Raw genomic sequence first — 13,876 nt, forward strand, 5'->3', positions numbered from 1 at the left:
TAGGACATCACTGTAAGAAAGGTTGCATCATGTGACTGGACCAGCAATCTCCGAGTAAAGCCAACAAGGAATATATAAGTTCTTTAGTTAAGGGTTAATTTTCGTTCTTTTTTTTTTCAATTTTTCCAGGATAACCCTTTAGGCTATGTTTAAACAAAGTAAAAATAAGGGCAAATAATGACCATTATTAAAGGGGAACTGTCAGCCAGTTAGATTAATCTAAACTGCTGATAGCTCCTTATTGCACCAAAAACACCATGGATAAAGGTGTGTTTTACCTTAATCCTCATTACCGTTTCAGTAAAGTTTGGCATTTGCTCCAAAGTCTAGTAAGGACCCACAGGGCATCCCTCTCTGTGTATTATCAGTGTGATGCGGGGGATCCCTCTCTGTGTATTATCAGTGTGATGCGGTGCATCCCTCTCTGTGTATTATCAGTGTGAGATCAGTGGCCCAAACTCATTTAACCCTTTGAAAATAGCTGTTACTTATTCAAATCATGAAAAATGGCTATGTGCCCACTTTGATGCCAGTTTTTATACCCAGAACCACTTTGGGCCAGGCTGGACTCTCTTGGATGTGATGCGGGGCATCCCTCTCTGTGTATTATCAGTGTGAGATCAGTGGCCCAAACTCATTTAACCCTTTGAAAACAGCTGTTACTTATTCAAATCATGAAAAATGGCTATGTGCCCACTTTGATGCCAGTTTTTATACCCAGAACCACTTTGGGCCAGGCTGGACTCTCTTGGATGTGATGCGGGGCATGCCTATCTGTGTGTACGTAGTGTGAGATCAGTGGCCCAAACTCATTTAACCCTTTGAAAATAGCTGTTACTTATTCAAATCATGAAAAATGGCTCTGTGCCCACTTTGATGCCAGTTTTTATACCCAGAACCACTTTGGGCCAGGCTGGACTCTCTTTGGTATGATGCGGGGCATCCCTCTCTGTGTATTATCAGTGTGAGATCAGTGGCCCAAACTCATTTAACCCTTTGAAAACAGCTGTTACTTATTCAAATTAGGAAAAAATGCCAATCTGCCCACTTTGATGCCAGTTTTTATACCCAGAACCACTTTAAGCCAGGCTGGACTCTCTTGGATGTGATGCGGGGCATCCCTCTCTGTGTAATATCAGTGTGAGATCAGTGGCCCAAACTCATTTAACCCTTTGAAAACAGCTGTTACTTATTCAAATTAGGAAAAAATGCCAATCTGCCCACTTTGATGCCAGTTTTTATACCCAGAACCACTTTGGGCCAGGCTGGACTCTCTTAGATGTGATGCGGGGCATCCCTCTCTGTGTAATATCAATGTGAGATCAGTGGCCCAAACTCATTTAACCCTTTGAAAATAGCTGTTACTTATTCAAATCATGAAAAATGGCTATGTGCCCACTTTGATGCCAGTTTTTATACCCAGAACCACTTTGGGCCAGGCTGGACTCTCTTGGTTGTGATGCGGGGCATCCCTCTCTGTGTATTATCAGTGTGAGATCAGTGGCCCAAACTCATTTAACCCTTTGAAAACAGCTGTTACTTATTCAAATTAGGAAAAAATGCCAATCTGCCCACTTTGATGCCAGTTTTTATACCCAGAACCACTTTGGGCCAGGCTGGACTCTCTTGGTTGTGATGCGGGGCATGCCTATCTGTGTATTATCAGTGTGAGATCAGTGGCCCAAACTCATTTAACCCTTTGAAAATAGCTGTTACTTATTCAAATCATGAAAAATGGCTATGTGCCCACTTTGATGCCAGTTTTTATACCCAGAACCACTTTGGGCCAGGCTGGACTCTGTTGGATGTGATGCGGGGCATCCCTCTCTGTGTATTATCAGTGTGAGATCAGTGGCCCAAACTCATTTAACCCTTTGAAAATAGCTGTTACTTATTCAAATTGGGAAAAATGTCAATCTGCCAACTTTGATGCCAGTTTTTATACCCAGAACCACTTTGGGCCAGGCTGGACTCTCTTGGATGTGATGCGGGGCATCCCTCTCTGTGTATTATCAGTGTGAGATCAGTGGCCCAAACTCATTTAACCCTTTGAAAACAGCTGTTACTTATTCAAATTAGGAAAAAATGCCAATCTGCCCACTTTGATGCCAGTTTTTATACCCAGAACCACTTTGGGCCAGGCTGGACTCTCTTGGTTGTGATGCGGGGCATGCCTATCTGTGTATTATCAGTGTGAGATCAGTGGCCCAAACTCATTTAACCCTTTGAAAATAGCTGTTACTTATTCAAATCATGAAAAATGGCTATGTGCCCACTTTGATGCCAGTTTTTATACCCAGAACCACTTTGGGCCAGGCTGGACTCTGTTGGATGTGATGCGGGGCATCCCTCTCTGTGTATTATCAGTGTGAGATCAGTGGCCCAAACTCATTTAACCCTTTGAAAATAGCTGTTACTTATTCAAATTGGGAAAAATGCCAATCTGCCAACTTTGATGCCAGTTTTTATACCCAGAACCACTTTGGGCCAGGCTGGACTCTCTTGGATGTGATGCGGGGCATCCCTCTCTGTGTATTATCAGTGTGAGATCAGTGGCCCAAACTCATTTAACCCTTTGAAAACAGCTGTTACTTATTCAAATTAGGAAAAAATGCCAATCTGCCCACTTTGATGCCAGTTTTTATACCCAGAACCACTTTGGGCCAGGCTGGAGTGTCTTGGATGTGATGCCGGGCATCCCTCTCTGTGTATTATCAGTGTGAGATCAGTGGCCCAAACTCATTTAACCCTTTGAAAATAGCTGTTACTTATTCAAATCATAAAAAATGGCTATGTGCCCACTTTGATGCCAGTTTTTATACCCAGAACCACTTTGGGCCAGGCTGGACTCTCTTGGTTGTGATGCGGGGCATCCCTCTCTGTGTATTATCAGTGTGAGATCAGTGGCCCAAACTCATTTAACCCTTTGAAAACAGCTGTTACTTATTCAAATTAGGAAAAAATGCCAATCTGCCCACTTTGATGCCAGTTTTTATACCCAGAACCACTTTGGGCCAGGCTGGACTCTCTTGGGTGTGATGCGTGGCATGCCTATCTGTGTATTATCAGTGTGAGATCAGTGGCCCAAACTCATTTAACCCTTTGAAAATACCTGTTACTTATTCAAATCATGAAAAATGGCTATGTGCCCACTTTGATGCCAGTTTTTATACCCAGAACCACTTTGGGCCAGGCTGGACTCTCTTGGGTATGATGCGGGGCATCCCTCTCTGTGTATTATCAGTGTGAGATCAGTGGCCCAAAGTCAATTTTATTTTTAAATAATAATTTTGTGGTTTTACTTTCATGCCCATGTTTATGCCAACCGTGGGATCTTTTTTGCCACTTTTATCACCAGTCCTCTCAGGGCCCCTCACTTAGGGTAGGGTATGAATATTATACATTTTCTGTAAGAATAATAGCTAAAACAGGAAAAAGAAAAATCCTCTGAATAAGAAACTGCCGAATAAGAAACCAACTTCAGCCCCGAATAAGAAACTGGCCGAATAAGAAACCAACTTCAGCCTCGTATAAAAATGCTGCTCCTCATAGGCGGCTTTATTTCCTATCTACAATGCTGTACAAGACGTGCAGATCGCCCACATAGCCACATCAGTGAGGGTCCTATACACAGTGTCAGGGTCCTATACACAGTGTCAGGGTCCTATACACAGTGTCAGGGTCGTATACACAGTGTCAGGGTCCTATACACAGTGTCAGGGTCCTAAACACATTGACCACTAAAGAAACAGAAATGTCATATATAGGAGCACACCAACAATGAATAAGAAAATACAAAAATATGTTTATTAGTAATTACCACACAAATACAAAAACACAAAAAATGGCAAAGGAAACCGGATCCCTGCACATTAAAAACATTTAAAATTCCCAAAAAGGGAAAAACACGGTGGGACCCACACAATAATGGGAACCCACAGGCCAGCAAGCGGTCTTGGAATGTAGCTCTATATACCCTCAAACAACATAAAGTAAGTGAACAACATAAACAAGGATGAAAGTGTCAACATCAAAGAACCAAAATACACAAGTGTAATGTGAATGGTGGCTAAACTATGAAATACTAAACAATAAATAAATCAGTAATGCATGTCACCAAACACAGAGGGAGAGGAGCGACTCGTTGTGGCCCATGATGCCCCTACGTGTTACGTTCCACCGGAACTTCTTCAGGGAGAAAGAGTACCATACAGGGATCCTATTTATTTGCTGTTAGAGCTAGGGAGACATCTGTTACAAATAATTCATTAAATTTCATTAAATCACCAACCTGTAAGCAGCGATTCATCTCTCATGATGTATGTGAGCACAGCAAGATGGCGCCCGCAGCGTGCTGGTCCCCCCACTGCTCATGTGCAGGAGAGGTACTGGGAAGAAATTGGACCGGAAATTGAATCAAAAGGGCAAGCGGCGCGTAACAACCTGTCATAACATATTAAATCACATATAGAGCAGCACAAATAGTGCGTACTAGTATGCCGGGCACATACGCGCAAAACTATTGACAAGAATTAGACTCAGGGCACTGCATAATACACAACATGGTAGAGTAGTGATAGATCAATAACAAAATCAATATTGCATATATGTCATTAATCTCCCAAATACAATTATAAGCCATTAACAAATTCATTATAAACTATACGCTTCACTTCTCCATCGCATGCGCAGATAAGACCATTCAAAGTACACCACCGACTTTAATTCAACCACTGAGTAAGGCAATCATAAAAGTACGGCACAGGTATCTAGTCGCCGATCACATACACGGATTTCATATCGACGAAATACTCATGATAGCCTCCACTAAATATCTGATGTCAACGGTGAAATAAAGCACTTGCAACTATCCAAACAAAAAATATAAATAATATAATAATCTAAATATAATTCATTAATTCAAATTGCCCATGTTGGTATAATGATCCTTACCATATATAGGCGAATTGTGCGCATAAAGACGTGATAAAGTAATAAATAACATAATTATGTCACTCGTGGTATCAGCGGGTTATGCGCATGCGCGGGAGGTCCAATAATGAATAAATATATGTAAATATGTAAAAAATCCTCCTATGACGCTATCATGTTGCTGTAATGTACAACTCCCTGATAAATCAAATAATAAATAAATGTGCAACGCCACGAGCGCCAGAGCATCCATGCCGCGTCACACACAGCATCCATGCCGCGGGTTACACTGTAGGTTCAGAGAAACACGTTGCTAGTTAGATTTCATGTAGGTTAAATTGTTCATCCAGGCAAGGAAAGAGCGTCAAAAGAGGAAAGCACTCCCTACAGGTAGTTGCCATTCACAGAAGCAAAGGAGACCGTTGCTGTCATCTGGGATATAGTGAAGTACTGAACACGGTTGTCATCGAAAAGGTTAAGGTGACAAGAAGAGGATGTTAGAAGAGCAAAGTAAATAAGTCTTCTTCCAGTCATCCGGCAATCCAGAAGGGGTTCAAATCCAAACAAATGGTTGCAACTCCAAGATGAGAGGATCATAATGTAACGGTCAAATTTCAAAGGCATTGCATCACAGGGTCCTATACACAGTGTCAGGGTCGTAAACACAGTGTGAGGGTCCTATACACAGTGTCAGGGTCCTATACACAGTGTCAGGGTCCTATACACAGTGTCATGATCAGAAATCACCTTGCCTATGAACTGTGATAATTGGACAGTCCTAAATGTAGCCACATATGAGATCAGCAGGACCAGAACAGGTGGCCAAGAAATACAGCCACGGAGGAAAAGGAGCTTGTCGCCATGCTGCCCATACCACCAGGTAGTCTCTGGAAATGTTGCAAAGTCCTGTTGCAGTGTTGCTGGTGTCCCCCACAATGGTTGCAAAGCCTCCACCTCTGAAATGAACTTGTCTCAGGAGTGACAGCCTGTTCAGCCAATCACTGACTGAGACGGGACAGCCCCGCATCCAGTAATTGGCTGAGCAAGTTTTCACTCCCAAGACAAGTTTGCCTTGGAAATGTAGGCTCTGCAGATAGAGGGGGACACAAGCAATTGGGCCAAATGGGCAAATTTGCCCATTTGGACAAATGCCAGTTTATCTTGTGTGCTAAGTGGACCAGTCGATGAACAGCTTGACGGTTGGCTTTTTCCCAGTAAAGCACCATCCCGGCACTTCACAACATAGTAAGTCATTGATTAAAGAAAGCTGTATAGTTCACACAACATGTGCAGGAGAGGAGTCACCCATCAGATTGAAGTCCTGTATCCAGCCAGTTCCATATCCCTCATCTACTAGTTCCCAGCAGGCCCCACCTCCTCATGGTTGCTGAAGGTCTGACCTTGGAGGAAAAGGAGACTCCATATCAGTACTGGTCCAGGCATGGGCAGAGGAGCAATTTAGTTCAAAACCAAAGGGGAGGGGGAGGGGCTTAGCAAAGGGGTGAGGATTAGCATGGATACAGAAAGAGTTTAGTGGTGGGTAGGAACCTTAGGTGTAGGCAGGGGCGTTACCTTAGGCCCCGGGCTGTTAACCAAGCCTCGGCCCCCCCAACCCACTGTAACTATGGCAGAACTGGCGTGGTGTTCATAGTACAGGATAGATAATGTCATGATACCTTGATTTGTGGTAAACATTTGTGTTGAAAAAAAACCCACTTTTTTTTTGTGCAAATATGGCAAAAATGTAGCCAGGAGACAGTACACCACTGAAAGTATAAGTCTGTTTGGGTGGCCATGGGCCCCCCAAAAGCTCAGGCCCTATTGTAATCCGCTACTGGGTGTAGGGGTCCTGCCATCTCCTGCTTGCCAACTACAAGGTTCATCAGTCAACAACAACATACGCAGATGAGAATAGCAATGTGTGTGTTGTTTCCTGCTGACTGATATGTGTAGTGAGAGTGCTAGATGTATTGTCGATAGCATATGACCATTGCATTTTAAATATTTCTAGAATACCACCCCTTTCATCTGGGTGCCTTACTTAGTCTGTCCTCTCCCCATTGACCTGTCTGGCACGGGTGACCCCACCAGGAGTATTACTCCCACCAGCTTAGCTCATTGGATCACCAAGGCACACAAGCTCCCTCACCACGTCAAGGTGAAGGCACCATGAGGGAGCCCCTCCACCCTAACCCAATTGGCCATCCCAGCCCTAAATTTACTTTTCCTTTGCTAAAACCTACATGAAAGTCCTTAAAACTGTAAGCCCGAGCCTTTCCTAGCACCCTTCCCAGACCCCTCACACAGACCCTCTTGGTACCCTTTACAGCCCAGACCCACCACAGCCACCTAACACTAACCCATCCCAGCTCCCTAACGTTGTAAGGGGAGAGTGGAGTAAGGGGGGGGGGGGTGACTACAATGCTATCAGTGGTATGATACATTACAGCCAGGGATGATAGTGTTGTGACGGCAGTGCTATTCCAGCACACAGGTATGGTGGTAGTGCTTGCTTCGTAGAGTGGCTGAGTGTATTCCCCTGAAATAGTCAGCGACCTGACGGGTTGTGATGGGTCCCTTGGGCTCTTGTCACGGTAGTCCTGAGTTGCAATTGACCCCCCCAGATTATCAGAACCGCTATCCACAGAAAGGAAAAAAATGACCCAAGGTGTGTGGCGGATGTGTGTAGGTGCTGGTGCAGAGGAAAGGATGACTGAGTCCCAGTGATAAAAATAGAACAGCTTTACTGTACAGTCTCTGCAGCAAATAGCTAATCTTTTACAGATTTTAGTGCTCAACTTGGTTTGTGCTGTGGAGATACTTGAAGGTGTAGAATAGAGTAGAGGTGGTTGTAGCGGTGTTTAAAGAGTTGGAAACAAAGTACAGCAGCATAGAGAAGAGGAGTTTGTCAAGGGAGTCCCAGCCCAATGTAGTACTCTGCTCTGCCAGAACTTGAAGAGATAGTTTAGAGTGAGACATTTACTTGTACCTGTGTATAGACTATAGTCTGACCAGACTGTGAGAGTAAGGGCCTTGTGTAAGTTCCTTCAGCTGGGGGTGTAAAAAGACGTACCTCCTGCTTCGTGCTTTGTTTTACTCCTGTTTCTTATAGTGTTTTGAAAATGAAAATAGTCCTCTAGCAATGGCCCTGGAGTTCCTGGTGTGGGCCAGGGTGTCCCTGGTTTTCCTCTCTCTCATTGTTGTTAAGTACTGCATAATAGAACTAGCTGCTTGCTCAGATTAAATCTTTGTCAGTAGCTGCATCTGAGCTTGGTTCTTGTCAGAGGTCCTTAGAGAGCCCGGCCCTGGCTTAACTACAGCAGGAACTGTTGTTTTGTGTGCCCTCCCTCTTTGAGAATCTGGATAAGACTGACTGCGCACTTCCTCCACCAAGTAACTACTTACTACAGAGGCTAATCTACCTTGTGAATGGTGGAAAGGAGTGTGTGCAGAAGAAAGATAATAGGCTAAGGAAGAGCACCTTCTATAGGTCAACAAAAGCACAAGATACACATAAACAGCAACCCTTTGCTGGCTTCAGCTGTGCAATACATAAGAGCATACATTTAAAACACTGACATCTTGTGGTGAAACTACAAAATACCTTCATAAAATAACACTTAAAGGGATACTCCAACAAAAAGCTTTTTCCCAGTAATTAAAACACATTACAAATTTTATATAACTTTGTAATATGCTTCAATCACCTATCTGCCCCCTATCCCTATCTTTCCCCCCTCAACCCCCCACCAGGAAGTGAAGTAAACTCATTCTTTCCTAAAGACTGTTCACCCCAGGCTGCTCTGTGGGAGCCATTTTGTGACAAGGACGTCATCAAGAGGGAGGCGGGTTTAAGCCCTGTTATGCCAGCCTTTTTTTGTCAGATGATACAGGTTGCTCAGCTCTGATTGGCTGAACAAGATGTAAGCCATCTAACAGTTTTACAGAGTCAGTTAGACATCACAGGAGACAAAGTGCATCATGGGAAACCCCAAACCAGGAAGCAAAAAAAAAAAAAGAAGACTCCAACTGGAGCTTCAGGGACCTGCAAACAGCAGAAAATCAAAAGGAGACAGACTCCAGAGGGATGGTAAGTGTGAAAACTATGTTTGATTGATTGTTGTTTTTTAACCTAGTACCCCTTTAACCTAGAGAAAAAGCTTTTGTGACAGGTGTGAAACACGAAACACCTGTGGTGTGACACCACAGACCTTCCCAGCGCCATTCCCAGCACAGGCCTGCCCCAGCCCCTTAAAGCAAACACTCCCAGCGCCCTTCCCAGCACAGGCCTGCCCCAGCCCCCTAACGCGAACCCTCTCAACGCCCTTCCCAGCCCAGGCCTATCCCAGCCCCCTTACGTTTCTGGCGCTTTTCTTTGTAATGTGTGTTATTTAGTGAATAATTTTTAAACGCCGCACTACCCCTTTAGGTATTGTATTTTACTGCTGTGAAGTTAAAAAAAATGCCCAGAGAGGCGCTTTAAGGCCAAAAAAGCAGCTTTACTGTTAATGTGATCACCAAAACTAACAGCATCATCAGGACCTAAAGTACCTACACAAGGCTAGGTCTACATCACCTTTTCAGACCCAGCCTAGGCTACATGTCAGAAATCTAAGAAAAAAATGGGCAGGAGGTAGTCATTTTGTTAACTATGGTCTGTCCATTTCCCGGACGTATACTACTTTCATGCAGGACTCAAAATTGTAGTCTTCACAACATAAAATTTTATTCCATGCTTGATCTACATTTAAAGGCAAACTCCAGTAGAGGTTAAAAAAATGAAACTTCTGCAGAAGCATAACGCATTACTTACCTGTCTATCCCAGTTTTGAAACTACCAAAAAGCCATTTGGGGGGTTTTGTTCTGCATTGTGTTTCTGCACTTCCTGGTTAAGCAGTTCCCAGAATGCAGTACTGGTTCCAGAATGCAATGCTTTCCCTCAGCTGTTCATCACAGTCCACAGTCCTTGCAGCACCTGCTTCTGGCCAGTGGGGTAGCGACCGCGGTCGCAGGGGTCGCCGCCGCGACCGGGCCGCTACCAAGGGGGGGCCCGCGAGGCCCCCCCTTACCACTGCACTGCCCGCCTCCCACTCCCTCTTGTGACCGCAAGCAATGTTTTGCTTGCGATCACAAGAGGCAGGGGCCCCCGGCTGTCTTGCGGCCCCCAGGGAGCTCTGTGTGCGGCGGGGGGGGGGGGGGGAAGTACTTACAGCGCAGGGAGCATCGCGTTAAGAAAAAAACAGGTCCCGTGAAGCTCCGCCCCCTCCGCGCTAAGCCACGCCTCCCGCCGGGGGAAGCCTGCCAGCGCGTGTGACCTGGGGGCTACAGAAATCATGCAGGTGAGTATAGATTTTTTTGTTTTTAAGGGGATGATGGGGGTGTAGTGGTATGATGAAGGAACAAGAGGATGATGGGGTGTAGTGGTATGATGATGATGGAACAAGAGGATGATGAGGGGTGTAGTGGTATGATGATGATGATGGAACAAGAGGATGATAAGGGGTGTAGTGGTATGATGATGAAGGAACAAGAGGATGATGGGGTGTAGTGGTATGATGATGATGGAACAAGAGGATGATGAGGGGTGTAGTGGTATGATGATGATGATGGAACAAGAGGATGATGAGGGGTGTAGTGGTATGATGATGGAACAAGAGGATGATGGGGTGTAGTGGTATGATGATGATGGAACAAGAGGATGATGAAGGGTGTAGTGGTATGATGATGATGGAACAAGAGGATGATGAGGGGTGTAGTGGTATGATGATGATGATGGAACAAGAGGATGATAAGGGGTGTAGTGGTATGATGATGAAGGAACAAGAGGATGATGGGGTGTAGTGGTATGATGATGATGGAACAAGAGGATGATGAGGGGTGTAGTGGTATGATGATGATGATGGAACAAGAGGATGATGAGGGGTGTAGTGGTATGATGATGGAACAAGAGGATGATGGGGTGTAGTGGTATGATGATGATGGAACAAGAGGATGATGAAGGGTGTAGTGGTATGATGATGATGGAACAAGAGGATGATGAGGGTGTAGTGGTATGATGATGATGATGGAACAAGAGGATGATGAGGGGTGTAGTGGTATGATGATGATGGAACAAGAGGATGATGGGGGTGTAGTGGTATGATGATGATGGAACAAGAGGATGATGGGGGTGTAGTGGTATGATGATGGAACAAGAGGATGATGGGGGGTGTAGTGGTATGATGATGGAACAAGAGGATGATGGGGATGTAGTGGTATGATGATGATGATGATGGAACAAGAAGATGATGAGGGGTGTAGTGGTATGATGATGGAACAAGAAGATGATGAGGATGTAGTGGTATGATGATGATGATGGAACAAGAGGATGATAGGGGGTGTAGTGGTATGATGATGAAGGAACAAGAGGATGATGAGGATGTAGTGGTATGATGATGATGGAACAAGAGGATGATGAAGGAACAAGAGGATGATGGGGGGTGTAGTGGTATGATGATGAAGGAACAAGAGGATTATGAAGGAACAAGAGGATGATGAGGGGTGTAGTGGTGTGATGATGGAACAAGAAGATGATGATGATGTAGTGGTATGATGATGATGATGATGATGATGATGATGGAACAAGAGGATGATGGGGGGTGTAGTGGTATGATGATGAAACAAGAGGATGATGAGGGGTGTAGTGGTATGATGATAAATGAACAAGAGGATGATGAGGATGTAGTGGTATGATGATGATGGAACAAGAGGATGATGAGGGGTGTAGTGGTATGCTGATGATGGAACAAGAGGATGATGAGGGGTGAAGTGGTATGATGATGAAAGGGCAGGAGGATGAAGGGGTAGTAGTATTATGGTGCAGGTGGTTGTAGTATGATGATGGAGGGGCAGGAGGATGAAAGGGGTAGTAGTATGATGATGGAGGGGCAGGAGGAGGGGACAACATGGAGGGCATCTGTAAGGGGGATAAAATGGGGGGCATCTATATGGTTGATAACATGGGGGCAATCTATATGGGGGATAACATGGGGGGCATCTATAATAGGGACAACACAGGGGGCCATCTATAAGGGGGAAACATTGGGGGGCCATCTATAAGGTGGACTACACAGGGGGTATATACAATAGGGGGATATGTACTATAAGGGAGTCACATAGTGTCAGGGCTACCCACTAAATGAGGGTGTAAAGGGGCCAATACAGATGTGCAGTTTGTAGAGAGATGAGGATGGTGTCAGTGTGAGGAGACTAATATGTCTGTCTGGCAGATTCTGTGGATTCGTGGCTCCAAAAAGTTCTCATAATGGCCCTGGGCAGATGGAGAAGATGAAAAGGGAAGAACTCCGATCAGAGAAGACGTCCCCTGTGAGTCACCTGATATAACTGCTCTGTAATGTATATGGTGTATAGAGCCTGTGTAGAGCTGGGGCCACCTCTATATGACTGGATGAGGTGATATTGGTCTATGTACAGAGGATTTTATTCAGTAGCAGCGGTTGTGTTAGTCAGTATGTGGTAAGGGGGGGGGGCCCAAGTTGACCTCTTGCACCAGGGCCCAAGAGACATTAGCTACGCCCCTGGTCAGAGATGGTTAATCACTCAGGGGATTGGGAGATCCAGCCAAGCCTCCTGTGACATCACACCCTGCCCCCTGTCTGCATCATCAGCCTGTGCTCAGCAAACACACACAATGTGAAACAGAGGCATTGAATTTTTTGTCTCCTAAGGTGGGAGAGCAGTGAGAGCAGGAGATAATGTGAATTGGCACAGAGGCCATTTTTTTTCACTTGCTGTATTTCTATCAGCTTCCAGTGTGCCAGAACCATACAGATATGGTAATACATTATATAGACACATCTATATAACTTTTAATGTACTTTTAATAGAAAACAAATTTTCCTTATGTGGAGTTTCCCTTTAAGAAAAATTAAATAAAACCATTACATAATTATTTCTAATTGTGAACAAATTTGAGTTTGATGGATTGCAGAACAATGCTTACTGTCCACATGCATAGAGCCAATTTTCAAGTTTGGAAGAGTTTTTTTTAAGATTTGGCTTATTTCCAATACAGGAAAGAGAAATAGTATTGCTGTGGCCTGGGTTGCTGGAACTGATGTTGGGCCTGCTGGTGGGTTCTGGTGTTTTGGAGGCTACTTGTCAAGGTGGCCAGGAGTGGGAACACCCACCCCCAGACACACAGCAGTAGAACCAAGGTTAGGACTATGGTGAGGTGCGAAGTGTAGGTACAAGTGCTGCAGTAGAGATGACAGATTCCCACTTTAAACAACTCTCAAACTTAAAATAGTCACAAACAGTGCTTGGGTACTTAGTGGAAGAATCAATAATGATGGACCAACAGGTAGATAATAGTGATGAGAGAATACTGTTCGATCGAATAGATATTTGATCGAATGGTGAGATATTCGAATATTCGATATTCGTACAAATATCCTGTGAATATTCGACAAATACTCGATAAGCGTTCAAATCCCCCAGCTTCCGGTTTCACCCTCCAAATGGTCAAATAGATGTTTTTCACTAATCGAATACTTGTTCCCATAGACTTTAATGGGATCGAATATTCGATCGAATATTCGAATATTCGCGGGATATTCGTACGAATATCGAATATTCGAATATCTCACTATTCGCTCATCACTAGTAGATAAGTGAGTTGATAAAAGAAAACTGTAACAGGTGTAAGGGACCAGATAGGGGGACTCTTGCCTAATGTATTATGTCCTCTGCCGGGATGTGGTAAAGTGTCTTTAGAGTGTTTGAAGAATGTCCTTTTACTTACGTATGAATGAGTCTCATTTATCTCACCTAACCGCCCCACAGTGTCGGGTTTCCATCATAATGAGGTAGTACTAGTCTCAGGTCTCTGCTCTGGGTGGAGCTAGCTTGTAGAAACCTTCCTACAAAACTGAGCATCTTGTC

The sequence above is a fragment of the Dendropsophus ebraccatus genome, chromosome 1, assembly GCF_027789765.1.
Source record: "Dendropsophus ebraccatus isolate aDenEbr1 chromosome 1, aDenEbr1.pat, whole genome shotgun sequence".
In the NCBI taxonomy this organism is placed as follows: Eukaryota; Metazoa; Chordata; class Amphibia; order Anura; family Hylidae; genus Dendropsophus; species Dendropsophus ebraccatus.